At 37.1% G+C, this 16,985-nt stretch overlaps 1 protein-coding gene and 1 pseudogene across 1 annotated transcript in view; both read right to left on the minus strand.

The window, feature by feature from the left end:
- The window catches only part of CRPPA (CDP-L-ribitol pyrophosphorylase A), a 320,005-nt gene that overhangs the window by 229,674 nt on the left and 73,346 nt on the right, over window positions 1-16,985 (minus strand). The window lies entirely within an intron of this gene.
- LOC144614023 (hsc70-interacting protein pseudogene) lies at window positions 1,266-2,631 on the minus strand (annotated as a pseudogene).

The following is a 16,985-nucleotide window of genomic DNA, read 5'->3' on the forward strand; positions in this document are numbered from 1 at the left end:
TTGTATGAATTCCATCCTGGATGAGCAGAGTATGCCCCTGGCAAACAACAACTGCTCCAGACCATTACACCTAACTTTGGCCACCAGCCTTTGATGTACTGAGACCCTTGCATTTCATATGCTACACTAGCCCTTGTCTCTAGCATAGATGGAGCAAATAAAATTTGTACCACTAGTAACAAAGCCTCAAAGTACACTAATACACAATCTCTAACCTCATTTTCCTTGAGTAAACTGACCATGATACAACAACTGAGTTGTCAAACAACAATTTTAATGTCATACTCATTTTTATCTTAGTAGTGAAAATACCTACAACAATAGAAGATTTTCAGTTTTTGCCTGAATTTTTCTGAGGACATCATCAAGTGAAATACTGTATACTTGAAATTGTTTTAAGATTTTTATTTCATTCTTAATTTTAGGGAGAAAGAGAGCACACGAGCAGGGGAGCTGGGCAGCACCTGGGGGCAGGGGGAGGGAGGGAGGGAAAAGAGAGACAGAGAAAGAGTATCTTTTGTGCGTGTGTGTGGAAATAATACGAAACGTTTATTTTCGGTATCACAGAAGAACAGAGCTAAGTAATCCAACTCTACTGCAGCATTATAAAAATCATCCCTTCACCACAGGGTAAGATTTAAATGCATCTGCACAAGTATGCATGCTATATTAAAGGAGAAAGGTTGCTGCTGCCAAGACCTTTCGGCCCCTATCCAGGTCCTACCCAATACTGGTGGTCCCAATGGTTTTAATGAAATAAATCATGTTTAAAAAAATAAAGCATTTAAAAAGACAAGTCAAAATGTCTCAGTAACCATATACCCATCTCAAACTTCATCTATTTAAATGTGATATTTGCCTCTTGCTAATAAGCTTTTATTTCACTCAAACTGAGCAATAAATCTTCCATACTGACGTATCTTCCTTGCCCAATTAATCCAAAGGAAGAAAAAAACTGCAATGATTAGTAAAGAAAAATGTAGGAATTAACTCACCCTTTTAATATGTTTTTAAATATTTTTAAGGATTAAAAAGTGTTTAAAGTTTGTAATTCCTAGTAGGAAAACATCATCTGAATGAAAACCCTAATGGTAAATCACTGTATAATGTTTCAGTTGCATGCGGGGCAGAGGGGTAGGGATTATCTTCACAGCACCCCAGCTTTCTCCATGAGAACGTCAGAGATACACTGGTTTGTATTACTGTGACATCCAATAGGTGATCTAAGTTGCTTTTCCTTCAGCAAGGGCTTTGTCAGAAAGGCATTATGCTTGACCTCCAAATTTGGCTGACACTTTACGATGAGATTCATAACCTTTGGGCTACTCTGATATTTTGACATATTTGCTGGGTTCTGGGCCACATCCTGGAAGGCCACCATAACTTCTGGATCCTGCATGGCTGCAAGAACCTCTGGGTCACTAAGAATTTCATTCAGCCCAGGCATTCCTGCCATTCCAGGCATTCCTCCCTCCCCCACCCCCATTCCAGGCATGCCTCCAGGAAAATTACCAGGCATTCCCCCAGGAAAGCCACCTGGGAAAGAGTCATACTGAGCTCCTGATTTGTCTGCCTTTTTCCTCCCTCTGGGCTCTCTCATGTTCTTCCTGGCCTTCTTAACCCTTTCTATTCTTTCTTTGATCTCTCGCTCTTCACGTTTTTGCTCACACTTTCTCCGATGTTCAGCAATTTTCTGGGCCCTTGGTTGAACTTCCAACATTGCACGAGCATCTTCATCAAAATCCAGTTTACAAGCAAGGGCAAGATCATGTGCTGCTTCTTCCCAATGGCCCAGAAGTCAGTGTGCTTTCCCTCGCCCCTTGTAAGGCTGAGCTGAATCAGGATTTATTTCAATAGTTCTGTCACAGTCTCAGATGGCAGCAGATGGCTTCTGTAATTTAATGAAGACACTGGCTCTCTTGGCATATAGAATGGCCAAGAGAGGATTCAGTTTGATGGCATCCATGAACAAGTCAATGGCATTCCGTAGTTCAACATCATTTAGGGCATCAATGGCAGCCACTTTTTTATCATTTGCCTGATCCATCATTTCCTCAGTTATCTCTACATTTTCATCTCGCATTTCGTGATGGGAATCAGTATCTGGTTCAATCACACCTTCATTGTCAGTTTCTAGATCACTTTCCTCACTTGATGGTTCATCTGTCTTTATGTTTTCCTCCACCTTCTTACTATCTATTTTTTCTCCCTTGATATTGTCTTCTGATTTAGTTTTATGAGTAACAGGTGGTATTTTACCCTCCATGCTCTCTACCCACTCCTGCAGGAAGCACATTTCCTTGGTGTGCAGAACACTCGGATCCTGCTTACACATTTTCACGAAGGCCTGAAGCTCACTCACTTTGCAGGGGTCCATGGTCCAGAGGTGGTGGTGGGTGGCCGACGCACTAAGGTTGTGGCCCCATTCCAGGCGCAGGTACTAACTTAGAGTGACCGTGTGGACAAAGAGAGTATCTTAAGCAGGCTCCACACTCAGCACAGAGCCTGATGCAGGGCTCTATCCCATGACCTTGAGATCATGACCCCAGCTGAAACCCAGAGATGGACATTCAACCAACTGAGCTACACAGGTGCCTCTACTTGAAATTGTTTTAAGTTTATAGTACATGTATTACATACTTACCCTGTCTACCCCCCTCCCGCCTTTTTTTTTTTTTTTTTTTTAAGGAAAATGCCTAATCTACAGTCCATGGTAAAGAGGCATCAACCATGTTTTATTTCCTGTCATTTCTTCCCTCTCCAACCCCATTCTGGTGTTTGGTCTATTGCATCAGGACCTATCACCAGAGTAGCCAATCTATCAGATGATCTGTGGCTTATGGTCTGGATGAATAAATAAAGCGGAGTAAATCACTTTCCATCTGCAAGAAATTTGAACTACAACATAACAAAACAATCTGCAAGCTGTGAAAGGAAGCCAAACCTACAATGGCACACATTGTTCTTACAGCGGAAGAGATATGGCAAGTAAAACTCAAGTTACAGGAAACAGAAATCATAAATTAAGCAGAGGAATAGGAAAAAATGGATTAATCATAAAGCAACAAAAAGCCTAGTTCTAACAAATGTGTCAACAACTTGCCAGTTACCAATTCCATTTCTCCAGAAACTTAGAGTCTGTCTTGGAAAACCTGAAGTCTCCTTTCTTTGCAAAACCAAGAGATAGTCAGGGAGATACCCTGAACACTGGGAAGTTAAAGGAACAGGAAATTGTTAATACAGGCAATTCACCTCAAAATTCTCCTACAAAACTGGTGACTGTGTAATTGTAACAACATCACTGCTGTTTGTAAATATGGTCACGATCCAAAAATCTTTCCCAAAACAATATTTCAAATATCACACTGAAACCCTCCAAGAGTGAACTCTGGCAACTCACAATACATGTGAAATCCGCCATATCAGCTTAACTTCGGCATGAACTTCTAGAATCTTCCACCATGCTAAGTGGTTTAGAGTGCCTTATATAGTCTCAGGTTCAAGGATTTCATTTTTAACTATAAATACATGTGTACAATACATCTACTATACAACCAACATCAAAAGGAATGGTACTTACTCTTTTTAGAACACTATGTTGGTAATATATGGTGCATAGGAAACATAATGGAAAATGATCATCTGTCCAAAAACTGTTTGAAATTTAGTCTTTATGCTAAAAAAAAAAAACATGGTCTAAGAGTAGTCTTTCATAAAAAAGATGTGGAATATATTTTAACTAAGAAAAACTAAAGGGAAAAAAAAAGCTGAGAGAGAATACTGAGAACAGAGGACTCCTACCCACTGCCAGGTCTCAGTCTTCTGAAGGAAATGCATTCCCTCCTTGATTAATAATCATTATTTCCCAAGTGTTGACAGTTATTCTCTGATATTCAGTGTGAGCAAAAACACACTCTGTCCCCCAGAAGGATTTTCATATGAAACAGACATCTAACAGACATAGGCCTAAATTAAATAAAAAAAGTAAAAAAAAACAAACAAAAAAACAACTAATTAGTTTTCATTGTGAAAATATCAAGAGGAGGAAATATATGTAGATACTAAAGAAAGAAATCTCTCTTAAAATGTAGATGTCATGGAATCAAGAAAAATCATCTGCCCTACTCATCACTCATCACAGAGGTACTATTTCTCTACAGAATTCTCACATGGGAAGATTTAAGACCAATCAAGTCCTGTATGAGCTAAAATTATCTTACTTTTTAGGCATTGGGATCACATAAAAGATGAAAAAATATTCTCAGAATAAACTTACCAATCTTAATATAGGTCATTTATATATTTTTATACATTTCATTCATTACCTATTAACTGTTTTATGTGTTATGTTTTGAGGTTAGGAGAGAGAGAGAAACAAATTCAAAACATACCAGAAGAGTTCTTACCCCAATCTTGAGGAGTTTATGTTGTGTGATCTTTTTCCATAAAGTGTGCTTGTGAAAGATTTGAGTGATTTCCCTGAAAACTAGAAACTATCTTTCTTGATCATGCAAATGCACAGCAAAAAGATATAAAACTTTCTTCCTGATGAAACTTTGGGGGACTAATTTTGTCTAGTGCCTGAAAACTACCAAATCATGAAAAAGCCCCTATATTTCCCCCAGACAGTGCCATTTCTGATTGCCTTGTCACAATGTAAAAGAAAAATAAGAGTTAGAATCTTTTTGTCTTTCTAGGTTGAAATAAAGTCAAAGTAAGTGCCAGGAGTAGGGCATTCCAATTCATTTTCATGTTTTTAACTTTGTCCCTTTTTTCCTCAAAAAGTAGAAATATTTCTATGCACCCTTTCAATCACCTCCCTGAGAGAAAGTCTTCCTTTCTCATTTCCAATAGTGGGGATGTAGCAAGATTCTCACAAAGAGTTGTGACATCAAGGTTTTCCTTTTTCCAGGAAGCAACTTGATTCGTGCCAGCACGGCTCAGTCGGGCTGAGCCCTAAACTGAGCCCCGAACGCCATATGGCAGAGTTTTTAATATATTCCCTAGTTCTTTGTCTCCCATATATGGTAATACACACAAACATGCAGTCTGATTAAGTGATCTCATGTTACAAGTCGTGAGTGATGTTGTCACATACACACATAGCCAGGTTACCTTGAAGTTTCTCTGTGTGTGTGTGTGTGTGTGTGTGTGTGTGTGTGTGTGTGTGTTTTCTTGTCTTAGGGAAGGGACCCTACCAAGGAAGGGCTCCAATTCACTCCACATGAAATTAGCTATCTTCAAAAGGATCACAGCCTTGGAGAAAAATAAGGGAAGGTGGCTAACATAAAAGGTGTCAAGTAACCTTGAACACTGTGGCTCAGACTGCATGTTGTGCAGACAAAAAAAAAAAAAAAAAAAAAGTAACTCAAAGGAAATAGCTTCTGGAGACCAGCATTGCTCTCCACAGGGTAAAATACTCTTTCTTTCATACATTCATTTCATTCAAACACTTCCTAAGGTAAACGGTGTATTTGTCTTGAAATTTTTATGTCAGTATATTTATATCAATGTGTGTATACCCTTATCTACATATAATTTATCAATACATGCACTAAGGAGGAAGGGGAAGCTCCTTGGCTCAGCAATAAAGGGGCAATGTGCAACATACACTCATTCTACCCCGCCTTACACAGAAGTGGAAGTTCAACACAGCTGACAAGGGTGTGTTCCATCACTGACTTGCTACAAAATCCTAGGCCATCTTCACCACCAAACATGCCTTTGCCTAAGGCTAATGCACACTTGGCTTAGTTTTAGTCTCTTCTCTGTTTCCATAAAGCTCAAAGAGAGGCTTCCTGTTACAACTTCTCTCATCTATTTTCAAAAACTACATACATATTGTACCTTAGGACAGTAATTTTAACCACACTCACTGCACTCTTAGTGGGAGAAAATGTCCACCAATTTGTCCAGGATACCTTGAGGGTTTTTTGTTTGTTTTTTGTTTTTTTGTTGTTTTGTTTTTTTGTTTTTTTTTTTACTTTACTGAGTCTCCTGAACGATTCTAGAATCCCGCCTTAATTTCTAACTGAACGCTTTATATATCCTGGACATTTCATTGTGCAAATACTCTGATCAAATGCAGAAAAATCTAAATACACTACATTCAAAATACCACCAATCTTGTTTCAAATCCTGTCAGAAGCACTATAGAGTACTGCACCTAGATTATGTCATAATAATTTGGAAACAAATTAAAAAATTCTTGCTTTCTTTTTAAGAATCACACATGTGTAACTCTCCACCTACAATTTTGTTGATGAAATCCTCACTATTGTGTTTTGAAGGAGAAAACAGTAATCTGGGGTTCTTTTTAACATGATAGTCTGCCAACCCTCCAATAACACAGTACACACTGCAGGCCACAGAAGGCAAAGTGGATCCTTTCCTACTAGCTTTCTAGACAGCTTGTATAAAATACCTGCACTTCAATCATTAAAATAATTAAGACACACTATAACCCCACTATGGCAAACTTCAAAAAACTAGAATTCTAGCCAGAAACATTATCATTCACAAAATCACTTAAGGTTCAACTTTACAACACAGGTTTTTATATTTTTTAATGTATTTTTATATTTTTATGTTTTATATAAATATATATAATCTGAGGTTCAAAAGAGTCCATTTTTAACTATAAATAAATGTGTACAATACATCTACTATTCAACCAACATCCAAAGGAATGGTACCTACTTTTTTTTTTTGGGGGGGGGCACAAGTGAGCCAGGGGCAGACAGAGAGAGAAAGAGCATCCCACGAGAGTCAGAGAGGGAGAGAAAGAAGCAGGGTTCACCTGAAGCAGGGCTCAAGTTCACAAACCAGGAGAGCATGACCTGAGGCAAAGACAGATGCTTAACCGACTGAACCACCCAGGTGCCCAATACTTACTCTTTCTAAAATACATTGATAATATATGGTGGACTTGGCAGCATAATAGAAAATGATCATTTGTCCAAAAACTGTAAAAAATTTAGTGTGTGTGTGTATGTGTGTATATACACGCAGTAGTGTGTGTGTATCTATATAGATATCTATATAGATCTAGATACAGGTATATCTATAGATCTGTATAGATCTATAGATACATCTATACACACACACCATTTTAATCAGCAATTAATATCTAAGAGACAAGTCAGGTTTATTCAAGGTCCAGGCTATAATGAATTTAGCACTGGAAGTGATTAGAGACTTGTAAGATCATGATTTTAGTCTTTTACAGATTACTTCCTTCCTTATGTTACTATGAATTTGAAAAAAGGGGCAAGAAATTTTGAATACTAAACACCTTCAAGAAGTGATCTATTTTCAAAGTGTATTTCAAAAACATCAAACATATTCTTACTAAAATTTAGTATAATTCATATGCCTTTGAAATTCCAAATTTTTACCCTTTGGATTTTCTGATAACAGTTTTTCTGCAGTAATTTTTTTTTAAAAAATTGTAATTTATCATGGCTTAGGAAATCAGCTAACGAAACATTAGAAAGATATATGGAATCAAATTAAGGACTTCTTGTATATGGATTTGGCGATGTCTATTTTGGTTGACTGGGTTTTTTTAAATTTCTTTCTTTTTACCTTTTGACCCCCTTTACTCATTTCTCCCACCCACCCCTCACTTCCTACCTCTGGCAACCACTAATCTCTTCTCTGTACCCATGAACTTGAGTTTTGTTGTTAAGACTCCACATAAGAGATATTTTCTTTATTCACCGTCTATTGGCACTTTGGTTGTTTCCCTATGTTGGCTATTGCAAATAATGCTGCCTTGAATGTAGGTGCACAGATATCTTTTTGAGAGTTTTCCTTTTCTTTTAATAGATATCCAGAAGTGGAAGTGCTGAATCATGGCAGTTCTTTAATTGAGAAACCTCCACACGATTTTCCAGGATGGCTGCACCAAGTTAGACTCCATCAACACTGCAGGATGGTTCCCTCTATTCCACATTCTCACCAACACTTGTTATTTCTTGGCTTTTTGATACTCTGCCTTCTGACAGGTGTTGAGAGGAGATCTCATTGTGGTTCTGATACGCATTTCCCTGACTGGTGAAGGTGAGCATGTTTTTATGTACCTGTTGGTCAGCTGCAGGTGTTCTTGAAAAAATGTATTCAGATTATGTGCCTGTTTTTTTAGCTATTTCTCTATTGATTTGTAGGAGTTCTTTGTATATTTTTGACATAAACCCCTTTTCAGAAAGGAGATTTTTAAGTATGTCCTCCCATTCGGTAACTTGTATTTTGATTTCTTTCCTTCAGAGTGTAGATACAGATTTCAGTTTGAGAAAAATTAGAGAACTAAGTGATACACTAAAAAGAAATAATATACGCATAATTGGTATCCCAGAGGAGGAAGAGAGAGGGAAACGTGCTGAAGGGGTACTTGAAGAAATTATAGCTGAGAACTTCCCTGAACTGGGGAAGAAAAAAGGCATTGAAATCCAAGAGGCACAGAGAACTCCCTTCAGACGTAACTTGAATCGATCTTCTGCACGACATATCATAGTGAAACTGGCAAAATACAAGGATAAAGAGAAAATTCTGAAAGCAGCAAGGGATAAACGTGCCCTCACATATAAAGGGAGACCTATAAGACTCGTGACTGATCTCTCCTTTGAAACTTGGCAGGCCAGAAAGGCTTGGCACGATATCTTCAGTGTGCTAAACAGAAAAAATATGCAGCCGAGAATCCTTTATCCAGCAAGTCTGTCATTTAGAATAGAAGGAGAGATAAAGGTCTTCCCAAACACACAAAAACTGAAGGAATTCGTCACCACTAAACCAGCCCTACAAGAGATCCTAAGGGGGATCCTGTGAGACAAAGTACCAGAGACATCACTACAAGCATAAAACATACAGACTTCACAATGACTCTAAACCCATATATTTCTATAATAACACTGAATGTAAATGGATTAAATGCGCCAACCAAAAGACATAGGGTATCAGAATGGATAAAAAAACAAGACCCATCTATTTGCTGTCTACAAGAGACTCATTTTAGATCTGAGGACACCTTTAGATTGAGAGTGAGGGGATGGAGAACTATTTATCATGCTCCTGGAAGCCAAAAGAAAGCTGGAGTAGCCATACTTATATCAGACAAACTAGACTTTAAATTAAAGGCTGTAACAAGAGATGAAGAAGGGCATTATATAATAATTACAGGGTCTATCCATCAGGAAGAGCTAACAATTATAAATGTCTATGCGCCAAATACCCGAGCCCCCAGATATATAAAACAATTACTCATAAACATAAGCAACCTTATTGATAAGAATGTGGTCATTGCGGGGGACTTTAACACCCCACTTACAGAAATGGATAGATCATCTAGACACACAGTCAATAAAGAAACAAGGGCCCTGAATGATACATTGGATCAGATGGACTTGACAGATATATTTAGAACTCTGCATCCCAAAGCAACACAATATACTTTCTTCTCGAGTGCACATGGAACTTTCTCCAAGATAGATCATATACTGGGTCACAAAACAGCCCTTCATAAGTTTACAAGAATTGAAATTATACCATGCATACTTTCAGACCACAATGCTATGAAGCTTGAAATCAACCACAGGAAAAAGTCTGGAAAAACCTCCAAAAGCATGGAGGTTAAAGAATACCCTACTAACGAATGAGTGGGTCAACCAGGCAATTAGAGAAGAAATTAAAAAATATATGGAAACAAACGAAAATGAAAATACAACAATCCAAACGCTTTGGGATGCAGCGAAGGCAGTCCTGAGAGGAAAATACATTGCAATCCAGGCCTATCTCAAGAAACAAGAAAAATCCCAAATACAAAATCTAACAACACACCTAAAGGAAATAGAAGCAGAACAGCAAAGGCAGCCTAAACCCAGCAGAAGAAGAGAAATAATAAAGATCAGAGCAGAAATAAACAATATAGAATCTAAAAAAACGGTAGAGCAGATCAACGAAACCAAGAGTTGGTTTTTTGAAAAAATAAACAAAATTGACAAACCTCTAGCCAGGCTTCTCAAAAAGAAAAGGGAGATGACCCAAATAGATAAAATCATGAATGAAAATGGAATTATTACAACCAATCCCTCAGAGATACAGATTTCAGTTTGATGTAGTCTCACTTATCTGTTGTCCTTATTTTTGGTGTCAGATGCAAAAAAACAAAACCAAACCAAAAAAACCATCATTGCCCCTGATCAACGTCAAGGAGCCTACCACCTATGTATGGTTGAAGTTTTATGGTTTCAGTTATTATGTTCAAGTATTTATTCCATTTTTAAGTTATTTTTTGTGTATGGTGTAAGATACTGGTCCAGTTTCCTCCATAAACACATGGCTGTCTAGCTTCACCAACACAATTTATTGGAAAGACTGTCCTTTTCCCATCTGTTCTTGATTTGTTATAAAGTAACCATATACGTATGTGTTTATTTCTCAAGTGTTCAAAAGAGTTCAATACCTTTTCCTGAATTTACCAACCTAGAAATGGTTGCATAACCAAACACAGGAGCTCAAAATTCTATTTCAGTTTCCTATAGCTTTCTTTCTTCCCAGTGATAAGCTCTATGAAAGTTTATAAAATGCATTAATCTGTTACACACACACATTAACAACTGCCATATGTGTAGAACTGTGCAAAGCATTAAGAACAAATTGACTACATTCTTAAAGTTCTATAGCACAAATAAACATTTAATTTTGTCAACTTATTAATTCCTCATTATATATAAAAGATATGGCTAATGATACAGCTTAGCAAAACTTAAGTACATTTCTATTCTCCAGCTAAGTATGCAAGATTGCCTTCATCGTTACTTGTCCCCACTACTCACCTCTGCATATCTTGTCTGTAACTAGCTGAAATAAAAAGTTAAAGTAAATCGATAAAATTATCTAGAGGTCCACTGGTTTCTTCTGCAAAAATGTACTTGTTTCTCACGATATTACTAGCTATGATCCACAGAATATGCTCCTCATGCAAATAAGTTTGGGAAATGCTAGGTTAAAGTTTAGCAACTTTGCATCAGGCCTTGGTTACTAAATCCACTTTAAATATTCAAATGAGGAATATTATGCCTAGAATTTCCCAAATATATTTTACCATGAGGCCTTTTCCCAAAACTTACTATCTTCAAGAATATTCCATGATACCCAGTTTAGAAAATTATGATTTAACATTTCTGAGTTCAACTTTTTCACTCACTCTCTTTCTGCAGAATATACTCACAATCCCACCCTCTCAAATCAGGTAAATCATATCTACTTTATGGTAATTAAAAAGCAGAAGCAGGCACAAATGTACATGTTAGAGAAATATGTTCACAACTTACAGAAAAAGACATTTAAAAGACATATATTTAGTATCAGAATATTATTAATAAGTCACATATTGGTTATGGCAAGTAAATAGCATATGGTCAAGAATCAACTTATGTATATGGGGCCCCTGGGTGGCTCAGTCGTTTAACTGGCCAACTTCAGCTTAGGTCATGATCTCACTGTCCCTAAGTCCAAGTCCTGCATCAGCCTCTGTGCTGACAGCTCAGAGCCTAAAGCCTGCTTCAGATTCCATGTCTCCCTCTCTCTCTGCTGCCTCTCTCCATTCACACTCTATCTCTCAAAAATGAATACATGTTCAAAAAATTTTTTTAAAAAAGAATCAACTTGTGCATACTTGGCTCTTGCATATTTGACCTGACAGTCCTACACTCAGACATAACTGAGAGTTACAACTGTCACGTAAAAAAAACAAGGAATATAGTTACTTGTTGAGGGCACCAAAATTCTTTTCTCTGTAAAAACAACAAGAACATTGACAGGTATTATGAAAATCACCTTTTTCACAACTCTGGAAGTTAATCAAACCCATGTGTCAGTCTACGGAATGTTTGCTGAAGTAGGTAATGCTGAATCTTGGTATAAAAAAAAAAAAAAAAGACAAAACCACAGTGAACGTTGTAGCATTTTAATTTATCCTTTTTTCTCCACCTCATGCCCCACAGTCTCTTCTGAGTATGATGGTTATCTTGAACACCAACAACCTACAGCTACAGTGAAAAACAGAAGCCTAACAGCCACTGGATAAGACAAAACAAAGTTGGAGTTTCTCTAAATTCCAGTCCCAAGGTAGCTGCCATAGTTTCACCTGTCTCCTGAAAACCCTGAAAACCTGAGTTCTAAGGTTTGTTTTTGTTTGACTTAAGTCAGAGATTTCCCTAGGAGCATGTGCTAAAAATTATCAGCAGTAACTGCTTACCACAGCAGCTGCCTAATGTGATGGTAACAATTGAGGCAAACAATAAGCTAAGCTAAACCATTAAAAGGAAAAGCTGAAGAGTAAGATGTCCAAACAAGGCTTTGAAAAGCCCAAATGCTATTCCTGGGTATCCAGTAAAGACCATGAACATACATAGAGCTGTCCACATGCCCAGGAAAGACCTGACAAGGTCCCATGCTCTTACTTCTGACTAATCTTGTGCTTCACAAACAGGAAGTGAGAAGGAAGCCAGAGTTGTAAACTGCTTTCCTGAGCATAGCCAAGTGTGTCTTTACACACAGAGACAACAGGCAAAACTGGGAACATGGTTTGTTCCAGATACTTAAGGAAATCTCTTACCATTAACTGACCACTAAACTATCCTAATAGAGACCTCAATGGCTACACAGGACATAATAGACAAGAATACACATACTATAGAATTCAGGTAAGTCATTTAACAAATCAAAAGTACCAACAAGTGGGGGCAACTGGGTGGTTCAGTTGGTTAAGCGTCTGACTTCGACTCGGGTCATGATCTCATGGTTCATGAGTTCAAGCCCCGCGTTGGGCTCTGTGCTGACGGTTCAGAGCCTAGGGCCTGAAAAGGATTCTGTGACTTCTCTCTCTCTGCCTCTCCTCTGTTCATGCTCTGTCTCTCTCTCAAAAATAAACAAACATCTTAAAAAATTTTTAGAAAGTAGAAACAAATGTTTTCAAAAGCAAACCATAGAGGTGTGGGTTCTTATTTCCAAAGTTGCTGTATTACTAAAAAAAGTTAGTTTTCAACAAAAATTAGCAGATATGCCAAGAAACAAGAGCATATGTCAAGAAAATCATACAACTGTCCTGAGGAAGACTAGACTTTGGACTTACTAGATAAAGACAAGTTATTTTAAATATATTTAATGAACCAAAGGAAACCATATCTGATGAATTCCTGAAGGCAGTGGGAGAGCATATTCTAAGCGCTGATAGGAAAAAGACCATGAACTAAGAATTTTATATCCAGCCAAATAATCCTTCATAAATGAAGGATGACATTCTCAAGTTAGCAAAGAGTGATAGAATACTTTGCCAGGCAGCATGCGCTACTAGAAACACCAAAGGAAGGCCTTGAAGCTAAAGTGAAGTAACATTAGACAGCAACCTGAATCTACATAAATAGACACAGCCAATAAAAGTAACTACATACATAAGTTAACACAAAAGGCAGTATAAATATCTTGTACCTCATTATCTGATTTAAAAGGCAATTGAAAAGAATAATTATAAATGAGTCCTGAAGAGTATACAGTGTATGAAGATGTCATTTGTTTGACAATTTAGCACAAAAGACTATACGGAGAACCCAGCACTGCTGAATCTTATGCTGTTGACAAAGGTAAGGTTTGTTTTTGTTTTGTTTTGCTTTTAATGCTAAAAATATATATAATTAAAATAAAATGCAGGAGAGACCCATACCTTTGCAGGCAGTACTCAATTTTCAAATCACCAGTTTGGGAACTTTAGTGTCACTCTCAGCCCTATCTGAAGTATAAAATGCATAGAATTAGTCCACTTTATATATTGGAAATGTACTTTATAACAGTATGAGCAACCTGCTGCTGGAGCTACATTTACTTAGGTTATTACCTTCCAGAATCCAAACAACTTCCTTGAATACTCTGCATCGAGATATAAAGATTTTGTTTAGGTGTTGCTAAATTCAGTACCTATAAAAATGCCAACTCAAAACCCATCAGATCAGTGTTCTAATGTGTTGTTTAATAAATGCTTGTAGTAAACTGTTATACCAAAATGAGATACAGTAAAGATAGCTGATTTCACCTAAAAACATAAACTTATTCTAGCTTTTCTTCCATTTATTTTATTCCTACTGTTTTGTACCAGTCTCAGCCTACTGATAGGAATGCTATCAGCTGCAAATGTCCAGAGGCACTCACGTGGGCCCCAGTCAGCCTTCCAACAGGCATCTCCTGTCTCCAAAACAATGTTTTGACTGAACTAACCCTGGTTGTTCTTACTGTGATTCCCAGATACCCTTCAACAACAACCATCAGGAAACTTGGAAAACAAAATAAAGGTTTATCACTTACAAAACTTGGAAATGACACAGCATAACCAGGGATACACAATGAGCTCCCAGGTAGAGAACACACATGCACATGCAAGGGTTCTGCTGTCCTGGGGTCAAGCATGGGGACCTACGGTTTGGGAGGCTCAGTCTTTATTGGTGAATTTAAAATGTACAGGGAAGAATTTAAGGCACAGGAAGTGAAAAGTGGTCCTAATGGTCAGTTATCAAAATCAGCTAACATCTCTGAGGCAAACACAATGAAGATGAAATCCCTGCCTTCATGGACTGCATATTTGCAGGGGATAAACATAAATAAACCAAATAATTACAGATCCAACTAAGTACTACAAAGGAAATTAAAAAGGGAATTAGAAAGAAGGAGAAAAATAGACAGGAAGGGTTCATAGGGAGTTGATATTTAAGCTGTGATCTACAGGATGAAATTAAACCAGAGCATGAGAAAAAGCACTTGTGTCAGCAGAGAAAATGATATATGACCAGTCAGGTTTGTAAAGCTGTTAATACCTCAATAATGCTACAGGTTCAATACCTACTTTGTTCATGTCAGAAAGTACATGGTAAGAAGAAAAAGGAAAAAAAAGTTAATATTTTTTAAAGGCAAAACAGAAACATCTATTTGTTTACTACTGATGATTTGAGTACTGATCATAATTTTTTCATTACCCTGTAGTAGAATGATAAATGCATTTTCTTGCCACCATCACAAATGTGAAGTGTACCTGCTCACTAAAGTGATGTTGGGATTGGTCACATGGCTTGATTTGTCCAATGGAATGAAAGCGAATGTGTCAATGTGGTAGGCACATGCATATCACTTATGAAGAATCAGAGTTTTCCACTTGTCTTCTAATTTCTGCCATTACGGTAAGAAGTTCTCCAAGATAGCTGCTGGCCCTTCAGTGTGGGCTCAAGAAACACACAGAGAGCAAACCTGAGCATAGCCCTCACGCAAGGAACCACATACCACAAGCCAGTCAAGCCCAACCTGGATCAACCAACTCCCAGGCAATCCACAAACAAGAGTAAACAATTGTTGTTTCATCCTGTGAGTTTGGGGGATATCTGTAACAGGTGACAAACACTTCTAATACCAAGCACTGAACTAGAAAATTTCATATTTCATCCAAAGTTCTCACTGACCTTTTGAGATAGGGCTTAAAGACATACCTATGTAACCATTAAGAAAATGAGGTCATGAAACAGACGGACAGGTTAAGAACCAATGTTCAAACCCAACAAATGCAATTTCAAAGTTCTGTGGCTTTTTATTACTGTGATAGCCACCTTTCTCATCATTAGCTTCAGTCTACTAACAACAGCATCAATCAACACATAGATTCTTGGCCTGTGGCTAGTCTAGGATTTTCAGATGTGAATTACAAAAGATAAAGTAAGAACTCTAATTGGGGTTTCCTGATTTGTTTTTATTGTTGAGTGAATCTCAGGATTCACTTTACCTGGGTGCAAACTAAACAGAGTCCTACCAAATCTTAATACCACTTTAAATAATATCACTATTTTATCTTCCAAAAAATAGAGCAAGAAGCAAGCTACACCAGGGGGAGAAAGTATATATAATTATACTATTGATCATTGTCATTTGATTAGAATAATTTATTTTTTTATTTTTTAAAATTTACATCCAAATTAGTTAGCATATAGTGCAACAATGATTTCAGGAGTAGATTCGTTAGTGCCCCTTACCCATTTAGCCCAACCCCCCTCCAATAGAATAATTTTTTTTTTAATTAAATGAAACTTTTACCACAATGTGTTCATGAAAACAAGAAGACATTTTAAGTACACAATTTGACAGTGGTAACCCCTCTTCAAAAAGAACTTATTAAAAGATGTTCCTTTTAGAATTAAAACTTAATTTAATAAATTAATAAATTCCTTCATCTTAATGAATAAAGCCATGGTAAAAATAAAAAAAAATTAAGTTTATTTAACTGTATGTTCAGTGCTGCATTTTAAGGATCCACCCCCCCCCCCCCCCCACATATTACACTGCTTTATATCCCACTAGGACAGGATCTAACATGATTTAGAATAGGGTTGAAAACAAAGGGCATTTATGCATTCCAAAATACATCAAAATCAAGTTTGCAGTAAGTAGGCTAACCTACTTCTAATGCAAGGGGAAAAGTGTAACTTCCTGATACTCTTAACTCCATTTAGTATTTTGTGGTAGGGAACACACAGACTGCACCCATGTTGCAACTTATCTTCATCAGATTAAGGAAGGCTTTGGACATTTAACTTATAAAGAAACTTCTGATTACCTTAAGAAGAAAAAAAAAGCCTGACCAAAGCATTTTACAAGTTTTAGTTATTTTTAGAATTACAGGATAAAACATTTTTCCTGGCAGTTTTCTCATTACCCTACAGACTACTATGGCTAAGAAAAAGGTGTGTTTCCAAGAAAGGAATTTAGAATCGTTAAACGCAATTAAGTAGGATGTTTCCTGAACCTCCTTCACTGAACTCGATCAGAAAATAATGGAGTTAGTCATCCTATTTTATTCCATTTCAAATACACTTATTCCCCTTGGGCATATATATAAAAAAAACATATTCAACATCAAGACTAACCCACAAGTTCAACCAAAAAGATGAAAACCAGAG

The sequence above is a fragment of the Panthera onca genome, chromosome A2 (assembly GCF_046562875.1).
Source record: "Panthera onca isolate mPanOnc1 chromosome A2, mPanOnc1 haplotype 2, whole genome shotgun sequence".
NCBI lineage: Eukaryota > Metazoa > Chordata > Mammalia > Carnivora > Felidae > Panthera > Panthera onca.